Source organism: Gekko japonicus, unplaced genomic scaffold, assembly GCF_001447785.1.
Source record: "Gekko japonicus isolate JY-2015 unplaced genomic scaffold, Gekko_japonicus_V1.1 scaffold626, whole genome shotgun sequence".
Taxonomy (NCBI): domain Eukaryota; kingdom Metazoa; phylum Chordata; class Lepidosauria; order Squamata; family Gekkonidae; genus Gekko; species Gekko japonicus.
The window spans coordinates 384,470-400,179 of NW_015170911.1; the positions used below are offsets into that span (position 1 = coordinate 384,470).

Sequence of the window (15,710 nt, forward strand, 5' to 3'; positions counted from 1 at the left end):
ATTAGTGTCTTCTGCCAGCAGGTGAAGACATTTTTTCATTAGGCATGCCCCCAATAATGACTATTGGCTTTCGTCCTGGCTCTGATGTTGTTTGTATGTTCACTAATTTTTATTGAATTATTTTGTAATTTTTAAATGTTGCTTTTAATTGTTGAAATGGTCTCAAGTTCACCATCTTGAAGAGCCTGATTAGGTGGAAAGGCAGCATAACATGTTTTAAATAAATAAAATATCAAGAGTAAAATAATATGAATCACAAGAGCACAGTTCGATTAATTCAGTAACAAACATGTGCTGAGCTATTCAGAGAAATGCTGTGGCCTCCTCAATCTTTTAAAAACAATATTTGCAATTCTTTAAGAGTGTGTGTGTGTGTGTGTGTTTTGTGTACTTCCCTGAAAGTCATGGTGGACTTCTGGTGACTCCTACTGGGGTCCTGGGTATTTTTCAGAGAGGCTGATTAGCCTGCCACCGCGTCCCACCTCTGGTATTCCTTGGAGGTCACCATTTCAAGCACATGCCAGAGTCAGCCTCGCTTAGCTTCCAAGATCTGATGAGATCAGGCTTGTTCAGGCTCTTCAAGCCAGGGCTAAGGCCTTCTCAATATCTGATGGACTTTCCCCAAACAAAGCACCTAACATAAATGTCTGCCAAATACTCATCTTGGAGGCCATCAATGGGCTGCACAATCCCAACTTTGAAGACATGCTTTCATATAGCTATTCTTCTGAAATAAAAATGGTCCACCTGAACTCCACTCCACAGACTTTTTCTGCAAGAAATCCACTCAAAGTATTATATTAGTGTCTTCAAAATAGAGAATAGAAAAAAGGCTTCAGATATTGAGAAGGCCTTAAAATTATTATCACAGCTTTCCTCTGAATTCCTCAGCATATATTTGTTACTGAACAGCCAGATGTGGTACAGAGAAAAGATAAAATTGTAAGCCTTTAAGCATCAGGTATCTTTATTACACATGATTTATGATAGCCTTGAATAAAAAATAAATGCCTTATTGCACTTGCAGCATAAATAGTCCTTGGCAGGCAAGCAGAAAGCATATATAGCTGTACCTTCAAAAGTTCACTGTACCTAAAATAGTCCTAATTGGAATTTAGCCTTTTCTCCCCTAATGCATTCTACAACAGCTTTGTTTCTAGAGCAGCCATGTGTGATGATGTGGCAGGAGTCTCATTTTGCAGGTGAAATGGAAAACCTGTACACAGTCAGACTAAGCCCACTACAGATACCATAAGACATCAGATCTAAAAAGCTCAAGTGTCTCTGTGTGCCAGCAAAACGTGCACACAGACAGATTTTAGTAGGCAGAAGCAAATATAAGAACATAAGAAGAGCCCTGCTTGGATCAGACCAGTGGACGTCCCAAGAGCCGGTCGCCATTTGCGCCGCCGAAACCGGAAGTTCCTTCTTGTTCTGGTTTTGAATGCGTTTGAGTGTTTGTTCGCTACTTCAAATAAAGCTGAATCACTACGCTGAAATCATTCTCCAATCCTTTGTTAGCGCGATCTAGCAGTCACGATGGGTAGTAGCCGTTTAGTGCCGCTGAATGTGGAGGTTCCTCCTAGTCACCATGGGTGACTCTGCTAGACCTATCCTCCATGAATCTAATCCCCTTTTTAAGATGTTTAATCCTGTGGCCATTACTATATCCACTGGCAGCGAATTCCACATTTTTATTCCACATTTTAGTTTTCAAGGACCCGGACCTGGATTTTACAAGTTTCACCATCACTACAACTTTATCAACCCAACATGAGATGGATTGACTCATTCAAGGAAGCCATGGCCTTCTATTTACAAGACCTGAATAAGGCTGTTAACAATAGGATGTATTGGAGGTAATTCATTCATAGGGTCACCATAAGTCAGAAGGGACCTGATGGTGCTTAACATACACAACTTTATCCAAACTATCCTGCTTTTAAAGGATTCTACCCATTCCACTCTGCTGCCTCTTATACTTTGAATGGTATCCTGGGATGTGCTATGTGAAGGATCTGAAATTTGAAATTCAAGCCAAGAGAGTAACACCCTTAGGGCGGGTTGAGCAAAAATGTAAGCCACAAGCATGTTGGACCTGCAAAGTCATCAGGTGTTGACTTCATAGTGAATTCACTGAATACAACAATCGGACTACATACCCATGTGCATAAGTATTCCTCATTGACATTTATCCAATAACATAATTAACTACGTCTAGAGATGTAAGATTTCCAGAAATTTTGAAGCTCGGAAAAAAACCCGGGTTTTTTCCGGGGGGAAATGGAAATTGTCGGAAAAATTGAAAAAAATGCTACATTAGCATTTCTTTTGTCTTTTCTAGATTGAAAGTCATTCTGTTACTTTAGGAACATAAAATATGACTATGGACATTTTTACTTGGCATGAAATTATCACAACTAGCATATTAAAAATATAGAATATCCAAACAATTATTACAAACAGAATACCCACCCACATGCAAAAACAAAACTGAAACCTTTTTATTTTCTTCTGACAATCGCACCTCCTAAAGGAAGAAATGCATCTTGTTCTTGCATTGGAGAGTTCAGTTTGTAACCTAGGACTTGCTTGTCCTCAGTGCACAGAAATTAGATCAATCTAATACCATATATATATGAACACCTTGTCTTAAAATATTTTATTCATCATGTTAAAATAAAACGTTCCATAATCAAATTTTTTTTTCAATTTTTCAAAAAAACAAAAAAGGCTTCAGGAAAAAACGGAAAGAAAACGTTTTTTTCCCGAATTTTTCCAGTTTTTTTCCGGGCTTTCACATTTCTAACTACGTCTCTTTACTTAAGTGTCATTTCAGACTTTATCCACAGACAAAATGTTATTCAGTTTTCATAAGAACTTTGACCTAATTGACATAGTATAGGTACGTTTGGTGGAGATCATACTATAATGAACTGCAGGCAACTATCAGGATGCTTTCTTATATCCTTTCCTAACAGATGGTCTCATAACTTCCCATGCGGTTTCTATTTCATTGGCTTCCTCTATGGTATGAAATTAATTTTATGTTTTCAGTTTGAAACAGGTTAGGTTTTTTGCAGCTTCACTAGAAAATACAAAGTGTACAGCATTTACTTAAACATTTGTATACTTGCTCTTTAAAGGTCTTTCAGGAATCTAAGGATTTTCCTGAGAACATAAGACCTTCTCCAAAGCCTGCTCTCCATAATGTCTGCTAGATCTTAACTTTGGAGCCACTAGTTGTACAGTGCCCTCTTAAAAATGATGCTGAATTGGTCATCAACAAGAAAAGGTTGTGCTCTTTCTAAATTAGGAATCTGCTGATTTATGAAATGCTACTTTCCCAATTGTTCAAAATATCAATAAATCATTTATTATAGTCACAGACCAAAAGAATAAAACATACATTAGTGAAATGTTTACAGAAAACTGTCCCATAAAAAAGTATAAAAATAACAGACACATTTCACTGAACCAGTACTGAACCTCAGTTAGACTCTAGTGACCAAACAAAATCTAGCCACTCTGTCCATGGCTCCAGGATCAAAGTCTGCCAGAAGGAAGAGGGTATACCATAATAAACAGGATAAGAGTAATCAATGCATATGTGAGAGTGTCACAGAAGGGGCAATGCAGTGGAACAAGCCCAAACGTTCCAATTTCCCCTCTTGCACAAGGGAACACACATTTATGGAACAGCACACCATAGTACCTCCCTTCTAAAAGTGCATATTCATATCTAAACTTTTAAGAGCTAGCAGTAGTCAAAGAGTCTCCTCCAATATAAAATGAATGGCTCTTTCCACCCTGATAACAAAGAGAGCATGTGCTTAAAGCATTCTGTGAAAGTTTCCACCTAAAGCTGTTGTTTTGCTTAGCTCATCACTATTTTCCTCTCAGACCTGAGTTGAGTCAAAGGGAAGTTCGGCAAGACCTTTTCCTCTTCACGGGGCACTGTGCATGGCGGGCTGTTCTGCTCAGCCCTAAGGCTTGTTCGAGCTTCACTGATTCCCTTTAAAGCTCAGAATGTCAGTCCCATGACTTTGACATTTCTGCCCTGTTGGGATGAGAACAAGGGACTTCAGATCATCGCCCGCAAAAACTAAGCTATCTTCCATTATAGTTTTCAACGGGCAAAAAAAAGGGCAAAGTTGATGCAGAGGCAGTTGCTCAAGATTCCTAAAATGCCTTAAATTAGGAGAGATGGATTGCCTGAACAACTTTCTTGTTGTTTTGCTTCTGGAGCCTCCTTCACTACTATTAGAAAATCACTGGTTATCCCATGGCACTGGTGAAAAGGGTTGTTGAGTTGCAGCTGACCCATGCCGACCCTATAAAGGTTTCAAGGCAAAAGATGAACAGAAGTATTTGCCATTGCCTGCCTCTGTGTAACACCCCTGGACTTCCTTGATGGTCTCCCACTCAACTACTAGCCTGGACCAACCCTGCTTAGTTTTGAAGATCTAATGAGATTGGGCCATCCTGGGCCATCCAGGTCAAGTCGGTTATGCCCTATTTCCCACAATTCAAAAAGATATTATGGAGGACTTTGAAAAAGGTAACATATCCAGTGCCCTAGGAGAACAGAAGGAGTCATATTCAACTTCCAAATTATCTGCCTTCTCTTTCTCAGTTCCAGGGTAGCTGAACATCCTGTGATAATTAAAAAACCTAGCTAGGACTGGTCAAAGCTAGCATATTCTAGCACCTGGGAGTCCATTTCTGCCTTCTCTTTCTCAGTTCCAGGGTATCTGAACATCCTGTGATACTTAAAAACCTAGCTAGGACTGATCAAAGCTAGCATATTCTAGCAACTGGGAGTCCACTGGCCCAAATTAAACATGTAGTAAACAACCAGTTAAGTTCACCTAAGGGCTGAATTTTATTTAAACATGTATATATTTACCTTGTTATTCATACATTAGCAGTGCTACCGTAAGCAGAGTTACACCCCTCTAAGACCAGTGACTTCAATGGACTTAGAAAGGTGTAATTCTGCTTAGGATGGCACTGTACACTAAGCCTTTTTATTTTATTTTATTTGGCAAAATTAATTTTAAATTGCAAGCTTCCCATGTTTACTTCTGTATGTACACTGGTAAGAATCCAATAGGCTTAGGAACATTCATGCTGTTGATTTTATATCCTTGAGTCTCTGATAATTAAACTGTGCCAACAGGGTTTCCCCCCCTATTCTAGCCACAAGAGGGAGTGTGTAGAATTAGTTTAAACCACAAACAGATTCTACTTGGCCATTTTTTTTAAAGGAGGGTCATATAAATGTCAGTGATCCTAAAATATTGTTCTTAAATTTAAGCTCTTATCCTAGGCATGTTTTAAGTTCAATGAAAGCCAATGGAACTTACAACCATGATCCTGCGCATCCTAGGAAAGATACACAAACACATTCACACACCCCAAGTGGCTATCTTCCAGCTTTGAAAACTACATCAGCTCACTTTGGGCTACTGTTCAGAGGTAATGGGAAAAGTACCACAGTGCTCACCAAAGCCCATGCATGCTCATAAAGAGTCTTTGTGGATCACTGTCAAAGACGGTAAGACCAAGGTGTTAGAGGTTTTAAATAAAAACCAATCTAGGGTGGACTTGTGCTAATAAGCAAAGACAGCATTCTTTGGGGGACATTTTGCTCTCTCACTCCAACCGTTATAGAGCTGTAAGCCACCTGAAGAACCCATGGGTGGCTGAAGGGTACGGGTAGAAAGGTTAAAATAAATACAACTGGAGCCCAAGGTCAGATTGAATATAAGGAACCGCCTTATACCATTTGATTGCTGGTCTTTCTATTTTAGGTCTAACGGGCAGCAGCTCTCCAAGTTAACAAACTGAGGTCTTTCTAAGTCTTGTTACCCAAGATCTTTGCAAATGGAGGCACAAGGCTCTAAAGCCTACACACACACACACAGGCTTTAGAGCCTTGTATATCATAGTCAGATATCTGGGAATATTTTGCTAAATTTCATGCTCTTGCCCTTCTTAAGGACCTGCTGGCCTATGAGGAAACCCTCTAACGTTTTGTTTATTTAAGATATTTTACCTCACTTTTCTCCTCAACGGGAATCTAAAGCTGCCTGCAACATTGTTCTTCTCTCCCCCATTTTATCCTCAGAGCAACACCCTGGTGAGGTAGGTGAGGCTGAGAGAGTGTGTACCCCACTCAAGGCATCTGCAACCTACACAGTGTGGACCAATCTATTAAAGTGAAAGGAAATCTGGCAGAGTTGCAGGCACTGGATTAAGGAGGAGTTAAAAGCTGTACTTCCCTTTCATGTTATTATCTCAATAATCTAATTCCATCATGATCACTATTGATTTCAACTATTACTAAAGGGGAACCAGGAAGGCAGATTGAGCTCCCACTGGCTCTCTTTCACCCCAATGACACTCTTCCAATATTTCACCTACATATTAGTTAAGCAGCTCTAGTTTGCAAATTGGCACCACAAAAAAAAAGGCTTAGAAACGACAACTCTTGAATGTTTCTCATTAATAATTAGCTAACTAGGTTGCACACTCTGTAATGAAATTCATTACAATATGGGAAGGGGGCAAGAGAAAATAGCCTTCAAAAGGTTTACCAGAACTCTGTGTCCCGGGTCAGTCTGTTTCCTCCAGCCTAACGCTTGACTTGCCAAACTTGATTTACCAGTGCAGAACCAACAATAAACATGGAAATCACATTTCAGAAGGTTAGTATACGTCAATAGGATGTAGCGATAGGTGTGATGGCGAGAATGTAGGAATTCCTTGCTTTTAAGAAATGCTGGCTTCCTTGCTTACAACTACCTATGCTGATTTGTCACAGCTTGTTAATTAACAATGACATGTAGACCAGCACAGAATGTCAGAAAACGAGGAAAATAGATATTGCATGTAGCTCCTGAAAAGTAAGGAACAGTCAACTAACCCATGCAGGTACACTGACATGCAATTTTCCAAGTCAAGACACGGGGAAAATGTCCTTGTTAATTAAAAGTCATGCTTTACACTTTTAGAAGTAGGGAGATTTGTAATAAATAACCTTAACTCATTGGTTTATTTCAGTTTTCAACAAAAGCCTCAGGTCCTGCTTCAGTGATCTGGCACCAAGCAAAGGATATCCTGACCTTCAGGGGAAATTAAAAAAAAACTTTAAACATATGGTCTTATGGAAACGTGATCTGGACCATGAAGGATATAGAAAAATTAGTATAACTGGACTCCTGCTGAGAAAGAAGGCTATTTCTCAAGAGTCAATTTATCATAGCAAGCCAAAGGTCTTTAATCATTATGCATCGTTTAAAGAAAAAGATACAGAGCCAATTCTGTTTTCTTGGCTGTGTGTGTAAACTGGTTCCTTAAGGAAAAAAACACCTAATCTCTTCCTATACTTTCCCTCCTCTTGAGAAATGCACAGATTCAAAATACTGCAAAACTAGATAACGAATCAGAAGATAAGAGAAATCTTCCAAATTATTCCACCACTAAATCTAAACATATTTTTTACCAAAGCATAGCATTTAAATCAAATATCACTGGATGCTTAAGGTAGATTTCGGGGGGGTTACTATTTAAAGGAAGAATGTACCGTAGTTAAGAATTTTAGATGGCTTCAGTGCTTTAATTCAATGGTTCTTACAAGCATGCTGGTTGGGAAGATGGTGGTTGTTATGAAAGGCCAGAACATTCCCAAATTTCTACCCATGTGGGCCTTGGTTTTTCCACATAGTAGTGGCAACCCTGATGTCATCTGCTTCTCTTCTACCCACACAACACGGAAGACTGTGTGCATTCCCTCACCTCATTTTAAGATAACTGTTAAAGGCAGTATAATTTGTCTGTGCCTTTTCCCTTTAGTTTACTTTTCCCTGTGTCCAGTCTGAGGTTAATGACTTTTATGCATTCATGCATTTCTGTATTGATAACCTACTTTTTTCCCCACAGTTGGGACTTCAAAGCAGCTTAGAACATTGTTCTCCCCTCCTCCATTCTCTAACAACAACAAGAACAACCCAGTGAGGTGGACCAGGCTGAGAGACTGTGACGGGCCCAAGGTCAATCACCAAGCTTCCATGATAGAAGTGGCAATTTGAAGATGGGTCATTTAGGGTCCTAGGCCACCACTCTATCCACTATATGACACTCATTCTTTACGTGTACTTCTATCTATCCTTGCTTCAAACTTAGGGCAGAACTACACTTTACCGAGCTATAGGGCCATGATGTGCAGTTGTACTTGCTGCATGATGTAACAGTGAGCTTCCTTGTGTCTGCTTTACATCATCAGCTGTTGCTGGGGGAGAAGTAAGATGCATGAGATGACAACGGCACATCACATCCAATCATGTGACAGTGAATGTGGTGTACTGGTTAAGAGTGTCAGACTAGTACCTGGAAGACCCAGGCTGGAAGTCCCCAGTAGTTCCAAGGAAGCTTGCTGGTGACCTTGGGCCAGTCACATTCTCTCAAATTAATCTACCTCATAAGGTTGTTGAGACAATAAAATGAAGGAGAGGAGAACCATGTAAACAGCTTTGTGTCCTCATTAGGGTGAAAGGCGGGGGGGGGGAGAAGTAGATATATTACAGGGAATTAGAAGAAAGACTGATTTATGATATAATTCTGTATGGCATATTCCCATGTCTCTGGTAATATGCAGATACGTGCTGTTTGGTACCTTTTATGAGGAAGCTTGGCTAGCTGTGGCAGCCACTAGGCAATGGAGAGCCTCTTCTGCCAACAGGAAGTGATGTTGCTATTGGCTGATGATGGGGGAAGTGACATCACATTAACTAGACACTTTTTAGACAGCTCTGTGGAAAGTAAAGAGGTAGTTTATAGTGGAGAGGCTCTGGGCTAAAAGCAGTATAAACCATTCTCTCAGAGATGGGAGCAAGTCATTGCAACCCAGGGAAAGGGGAACTTTACATATCTGGCAGTTACATGGGCGACAAGAAAAGCTATTGCCCCCCCCAGTCAAAATAAAGAGACAGACACCAATATGGATTTAACAAGGGCCACTTTACTAATTATTTAATAACAACAAATACTAGCGAGGGGTTACCAGAAATGTACTGAGGAATATGGGAGGTGTCAAACTCCTGACCACCTTCATTTCCTTCTGGGCAATGCACCTACTCTGATCTCACGCCACTGAAGGTAGCTTTCGACCAGCAGTGTGGCATGTTCAAGAGAACCCCTGACCCACCACCTCAGAAGCCACAAAGGCCCGCTAAGGTAGGCCGAGCCAGAGTGTTCCAAGAAAGATCACCCCTTCCCGGCCTTGAGCCGCAAAGGCCTGAAAGTCATCCCTGGAGGACCCTTTATTTCCTTTATAACAATGCCACGGTGCTCACCATTTCCATCCTGATCACGCTATTCCGCCAAACTTAAAGTGACCATACTATTTAATAACCCAGCCCCCCCCCCGAAGCCAATAAACCAACACCACCATCGTCAGTGCAAGGTAGGCAAAAACACCCCCATCCATAGGCCAAACCGGTGGAGGCGAAAAATTCCTACCTGGCTCCATGAAAAGGCAGCCGGTCAGATCTGCACTAAAATAGGATGGGAGGGTGGGCTGAGCTCGCAGACGGACTGGTAAGGTAGGGGGCAGGAGCCAAGCCTAAATAGGCTGGCTGTTCCCCCTAGGTATCTTTACTCTTCATGCCTCTCGCGGAGGCAAATCAGTCCTCTTCCGCCAGCGCAGGCTTGGTGGGGGTTGGGGCTTGCAGAACCTCAGAAATAGGAAGCTCACGTGAGGGAACTCCAGTGTCAGGAACCGCTAAGAAAACCCTGGAGCCAGCTTTAAAAAGATAGGGAATGGAAGGCTAAAACAATTATTCTGTGAGAATCCACATATTTCTATCCTGAGAGATCAATTCATACTAAGTCAAATCAGAATTTATACTTGCAGTCAGTATTTGTTTATTTACTGTATCTATAGTTCCCCAGACTCAAACAAAGTGGATTACACAGGGTATACAGATACAATCAATATGATGAGACATATAATAAAGAAGTAGGATGAAAAATACATAAATATGAATACTGTACCAGACATGATACAGAGTGAAGATACAATGCAGAAAAAAATGGCATTACATCAGCAGAAAACAATACAGGAACAACAGGATGGAAAGATGATATACACTTTTTGAAATAAAATAATATATTGGTTTAGGTATATGGGAGACCCAGGTTTGAATCCCCATTCTGCCCAGGAAGTCTCCTGGGTGACCTTAAGTCACACACTCTCAGACTAACCTACCTCACAGGGTTGTTGTGAGGATAAAATGGAGGAAAGGAGAACCATGAAAGCTGCTTTGGGTCCCTGTTGGGGAGAAAGGTGGGATGTAATGAAATAAATAAAGGAGGATAACCAGTTTTAATAGCATCATAAGATAAGCCACAACTATTGAGTTTTTGAAGTTAAACTTTTCTGAGCAGGATCTTTCATTTCATACAAAGCAGCTAGTTGCACAGAATAAATAATACATACTGTTTTTATTCACCTTGCTAAGAAAGGCTGTTTAAAACCACAGTGACTGCTGGAAAATACATTTGTTCTCATGTTTGGCATACTGTCAATATTATGAGGATACAGATAATAAATGCTATTATGGTTCTTTTGAAAGAGGACCCTGAACCTTGGTGCCTACTTGGTGTCGAAAGGAGGTGTTTTTAGAAATGGATTTTATTTAAGTTTGAGAAGTAGGAGGAGGCAACAGCGGCGATGACAGTGATGGTGCTGCCCACTTGGGAATGCAAGACTGGGTGTATTAGCCTAAATCTATTTTGGACCTAGATAATGAAAAGTTTGTATTTTCATTTTTTTAAGTCAAGTATTATAAAGCTGACTATTGCTAAACTTCCATCTCTCTCTGTCTCTTACACCATTTTATCTGATGGATACATTACGTGAATAATGTACTTTAGTTTACATCTATTTTATTCAAGAATATATCCCCTAAGTGAGTTTTGAGCTTAAGGGAATTGTTGGCAAGCCCAGAGACGTATCCCAACCCAGACAGGTTATCCTTTTTACAGAGGCTTTTTATTCTATGTTAATTTCCTTTTAGCTTTTATTTCCTTAACCTATTTAGCTTATTGCAAAGAAGCAAAAACTGTTTCCCCCACAAACCTCAACAGTGCCTCGGTATTACAGCACTAGCTTTGCATGCGGAAGGTTCCAAGCATGAAGCATCTCAGAGAGGAGGTGCTGGGATAAACCTCTCTCCCCAAGACTCAGGAGAGCTGTGAGCAGTCACAATAGACAATAATGATCTAGAGGAACTCAATATAAGGGAGGTTCAGATGTTCATAAAACAAACAAAGCATGCTCTGCAAGTGTACAGAAACTCATTCTCTATTCCGTGCTGTAGAAGAACTTCTGGGGGGAAATTACTTTAATTATATTTGGGCTTATTTAAAAAAAGATCCCGTAGCAGACTTGCCAACTCATTAACTGTTACCTTAGGAGACCTCAGTATTATTCTAACTGATGAATACTGTGTCTCCTAAGAATTAATATAATGCTTCAACAAAGATGTGTGGCTGACATGGCAGAAAAGCAGGACACGGAAAAGACCTTTCCATTGTAGGGATCCAACTATTCCTGACCTTAAGCGATGACAAGTCTGGTTTAGATATTATTTGCCCTACGTGCAGGCAACAGTTTCCATCCCTAGCATAGGTTATACACCAGTGCTGGTGGGTACATGTTACATGAGCTAGAAGTTGCATATTGGTAAAAGATCCTCAAAGAACTGACTGGAGGTGCAATCTTTGTTTGAGAACCACTGATACCAGGTCTTTCCCCAAAAGCATGTATAAAGTGGGAGGGCTCAGTTTCTACAGCAAAATGGGTATACAGGTGAGGAGAGCTGTAACCTCTCCACATTTCTTTCTTATCCATCCAGGCACTTCTGGCACTGGCTTGTTTGGGAAGCAAATCATTGGACACGGGGACCAGGCAGACTGTGGAAAACAAGCAGTGGGCAGGGAGATGGTGCGGCAATATCTTTTGTACCATAGAAAGTGAACCCCAACACACTCTCCACATTGTTATCTAATTGGGGCAGACAGACCTGGATATAAACCAAAGGATCTGTCACTATCACATGCAGCTTTAACCTAACAATATACAGACATTTACTCAGTGAACAGCTTAGTTAATGCCTTTTTCTGGCTCGGCACTATTGATGAATGGGGGAAGGGGGATTATATAAACCAGGTCCTGATAGGTCTGCATGCATTCAGGTAACCCAGTCTGTTGCAAAGGAATAGAGGGTAGAAATGTTTTAAGTGAAATAATGAAATTAACTAGAAACTGCCAATAGATACTTGGAAGCAAAAAGCATAAGGTACAAGCAAACCAGTAATTTCATCCTCAAAACTTTTCACCCCTGACATGACTGAGAGTTGGAAATTCCACCACCATCACCACTTGCCCCCATACAAATACAGTAATGAATGAAGCCTAACATTTCAGCCAGTGACATAACTCTCATTTGCAAGGGCAAGCACAGTCATAAAACCAGTCATTAGCCAGCAGGGAGGCAGCACTAACAATCTATTATATCCCAGGGTTCTGCTTATCAAAAGATGCTATGACACCCCCATCCTCTTCCGTCCCTCAGAGGCAAGATTTTCCCTGTTTTCCTTTCCCTTTTTTGACTGAGCTGCCCTAGTTGTCTGTTTCCTTCTTTCCTGAAGAATTCTGGCTGTCCCACCCTACTGCAGTACAACATTTTGGCTGTTTGTTCAGCCCAGGAATTGAGGAAAGGAATGGAAGCCCCCTTTAAATTGTATAACTTAAATGTCACTCGAAAAGTATTTATATTCCAATTTTTAACAAAATATTTTACTCAACATAGAGGGGAAAGGTCCGATGAAATCAGGCATAAAATTTCTGAGGTTACTCAATATAGATAACTCTGCGGTAAAACCAGTACATGCACAGACTTTAGTTCTTATGTTTCAGGCTAATGAGAGCTTCTTAAGCTTTCCACAGTGACAAATCTTTATGTTGAGAAGCTTTTGATCCAGTGTTTTCCCCAAACACTCCAGCACACTTTCTTTTAATATTCTCTTACTTTTTTTGTTTCCAGAAGGCTGGTACACTCTTTCCAGTACCCCAAACCCTTTCTCTTGAAACACCAGTACTCGTCTTGAGTCTTTAACTGACTCTTAAGGACTCTAAAGGCAATTTTGAATCACATCAGACCAGGGATCTCTGCACTCTTCAGAGCTAAGTCCCTGTTTGACTTGGTAGGGAGATTTTCCTCTCACTAGAAGATCTAGTCCCTGTCTTTAGCTCAAATGGGAGTCTTCACCTACTTCCTAAACTTCCTTGCCAACTTTCCCCCAGTTGTCCTGTCTGCTCTCAGTCAGGGCTGAATTCCAAATCTGTTAGTACTCGACTCTTCTCAGCTAGGGCTGAAATCAGATTGAATTCTCCTCCAGTTCAGAAGTCTTTCTCTGCTCAGCTGATACTAACCAATCAGATCTCTTGGAACAGCTGGTCACTCAAGGTTCTCTGGCTCTGTGAAAAATCAACCCTTCACAGTCCTTTATCTGTTTGTACAGTAGAATGGGAAGGACTAGAGATCTCTTCACTTTGTCTACTTCCCATACTTCCTTGCCAACTTTCAAGAATTCCCCTGTCTGTGTTAAACTGCTCTCAGTCAGGGCTGAATTCTGAAACTGTCAGTACCCAACTCTTCTTAGCTAGGGCTGAAATCAGACTGAATTCTCCTCAGCATCCAGTTCAGAAGTCTTTCTCTGCTTAGCTAATGCTAACCAAGCAGATCTCTTGGAACAGCCTGTCACTCAAGGATCTCTGGTTCTGTAAAGAATTAACCCTTCACAGTCCTTTATCTGCTTACACAGCACTTTTAAAAGTTCGATCTGTCACAGATGCTAATGCCACTCTTGAAAGCAAACAAAGGCACTGAGAGATGAGCTGGAACAAAACCAACAACATACCTGCGGAATCCTTCAACTTCCCTTGCATCCTTGGAACAAGATTGTTGCGGTTCACCTTCAAGCACACTTTAAACCTGGTGGATGGAAAGGACACAACTTTGTTTAAACGCAAACAAAACACAATTTTTAAGGAAGAAATCCAAAGCCCAATGCAAATCTACCTTCATCTCAGCCCACACGTTGCTCTCACTCTGCTTCTGTGTATATGCGTCCTCTCTCTCTCCCCCTTTCCAGAAGTGCCACATACTAGTCTATAAATATTGGTCCCAGCACTTGCTTGCTGTTTTTGCTTGCTCATGGCACAGGTCTGTGTTACTGTACACCATTGGTATTACTCAGCCGAAGTCCTCAGCTGCTCAGACAAACCCATGAATTGGCTCCCTACCCTGCAGTTCCCTGCCTGCCTGGAAATACCATTTTGTTGCCAGCTTTACAGATGCTGTGGGCCTTTCCTGGAGGCTCAAACCAGGCACAGAAGGGTAATTATAAAGCTTGTCTGAAGAAATGGAGCTTTCTCCAAGCAGGTGGAAAGGAAAAAGGAGGAGAGGAGGGAGGAGGGAGGTGAAGAACCACCTTTGTTTTGGCCAAACTGCCTAAATCTCCAACCCCCTTTACGGCATTACATATCTAAATATTATTTAGTTAGGATCATTAAATTTAATTCCTGTATAATGTGAATGTAAAAAAAAATTCTAGAAAGTCATTCTTGAAGAAAAGCTTCTTAAGAAAAACAATGATCCCTATCTGCTTTAGTCTTTGTAAGGATGTAGGCTGCATAAATGGCCATGCATTAAAAAAGTGAAAATGACTGAGTAATTAATGACAATAAATCCAGCACAATCAAGTTTATACATTAGCACACAAAGAAGTTGGATCCCTGGAACACCGTTGCCATTGTATTACAAGGCTACACTGTAATACATACAGAATTTTGGTAACTGAAAGTCTGGCTAGCCCCAGGACTTCCAATAATCCTGCTTCTATCCTCAGAATAACCCCACAGTTCTCTCCTGATGCTAGACCGGTGTTCTCCAGAACCCCAAACCCAGACTCCCTGTTTTCCAGAAATTCCCTCGAAACCACCAAGGGCAGCTTTTCCCCGATTCTCCCTGATTAGCAAAGCTGTTACTTGTGTAGGTGTTCCCTTTAGACAGCTGAAGTAAGGATGCTAAGGTTGCCAACCCCCAGGTCTAGGAGGGGTTCCCCCACTTTTGGGGGCTCCAACCCCTCCCCCCAGCCAGCTAATTTCCCCCAGCCCTGCACACTGTGGCCCCCACCCCACTCACAAAAAGACCCTTTAAAGGATCTGTTTGCAACCTGAGTATGTGATCTGCAACTACCACTCTCCCTCCCTCCCTCCCACTAGATTTAAAGGGCCCTCCAGCTGTTCAGTGGGCCATGTGGTCCCCACCGATCAGCTGAAGCCCTTTAAATTGGGCAGGAGGGGAGGGAGAAGGATATCCAGGCAGGTGGTCGCTCTTGGGGGCAGGGCTTGGGGGCATCCTTGCCCACCCCTGGACTGCCCCACAAATTTCCACACCAGAGCGACAAGGGGACCTGACATCCCTAAAGGATGACCACTGGCTGTTTACTACATTCTTTAAGACTAACAAGTGGATAAAATGCACCCATTATCCTAAGTGTTTCATGAGAATTCATATGAACTGACAAGAGTACACTGGTTTTGCTCCCCCCGCCCCCCAGTTTTCTTTGTTGAA

The 15,710-nt window shown here is 41.3% G+C and overlaps 1 protein-coding gene across 1 annotated transcript in view; it reads right to left on the bottom strand.

Moving 5' to 3' along the window:
• Positions 1–14,214, bottom strand: part of BMPR1B (bone morphogenetic protein receptor type IB) — a 169,184-nt gene extending 154,970 nt beyond the window's left edge. Inside the window, exons 1-2 of the mRNA XM_015418684.1 lie at positions 14,154–14,214; positions 13,993–14,066 (exon numbers count right to left, since the gene is read on the bottom strand). The gene's annotated coding sequence lies outside the window, so the exon portion shown is untranslated. The remainder of the gene's footprint in view (positions 1–13,992; positions 14,067–14,153) is intronic.
• Positions 14,215–15,710: the final 1,496 nt, after the last annotated feature.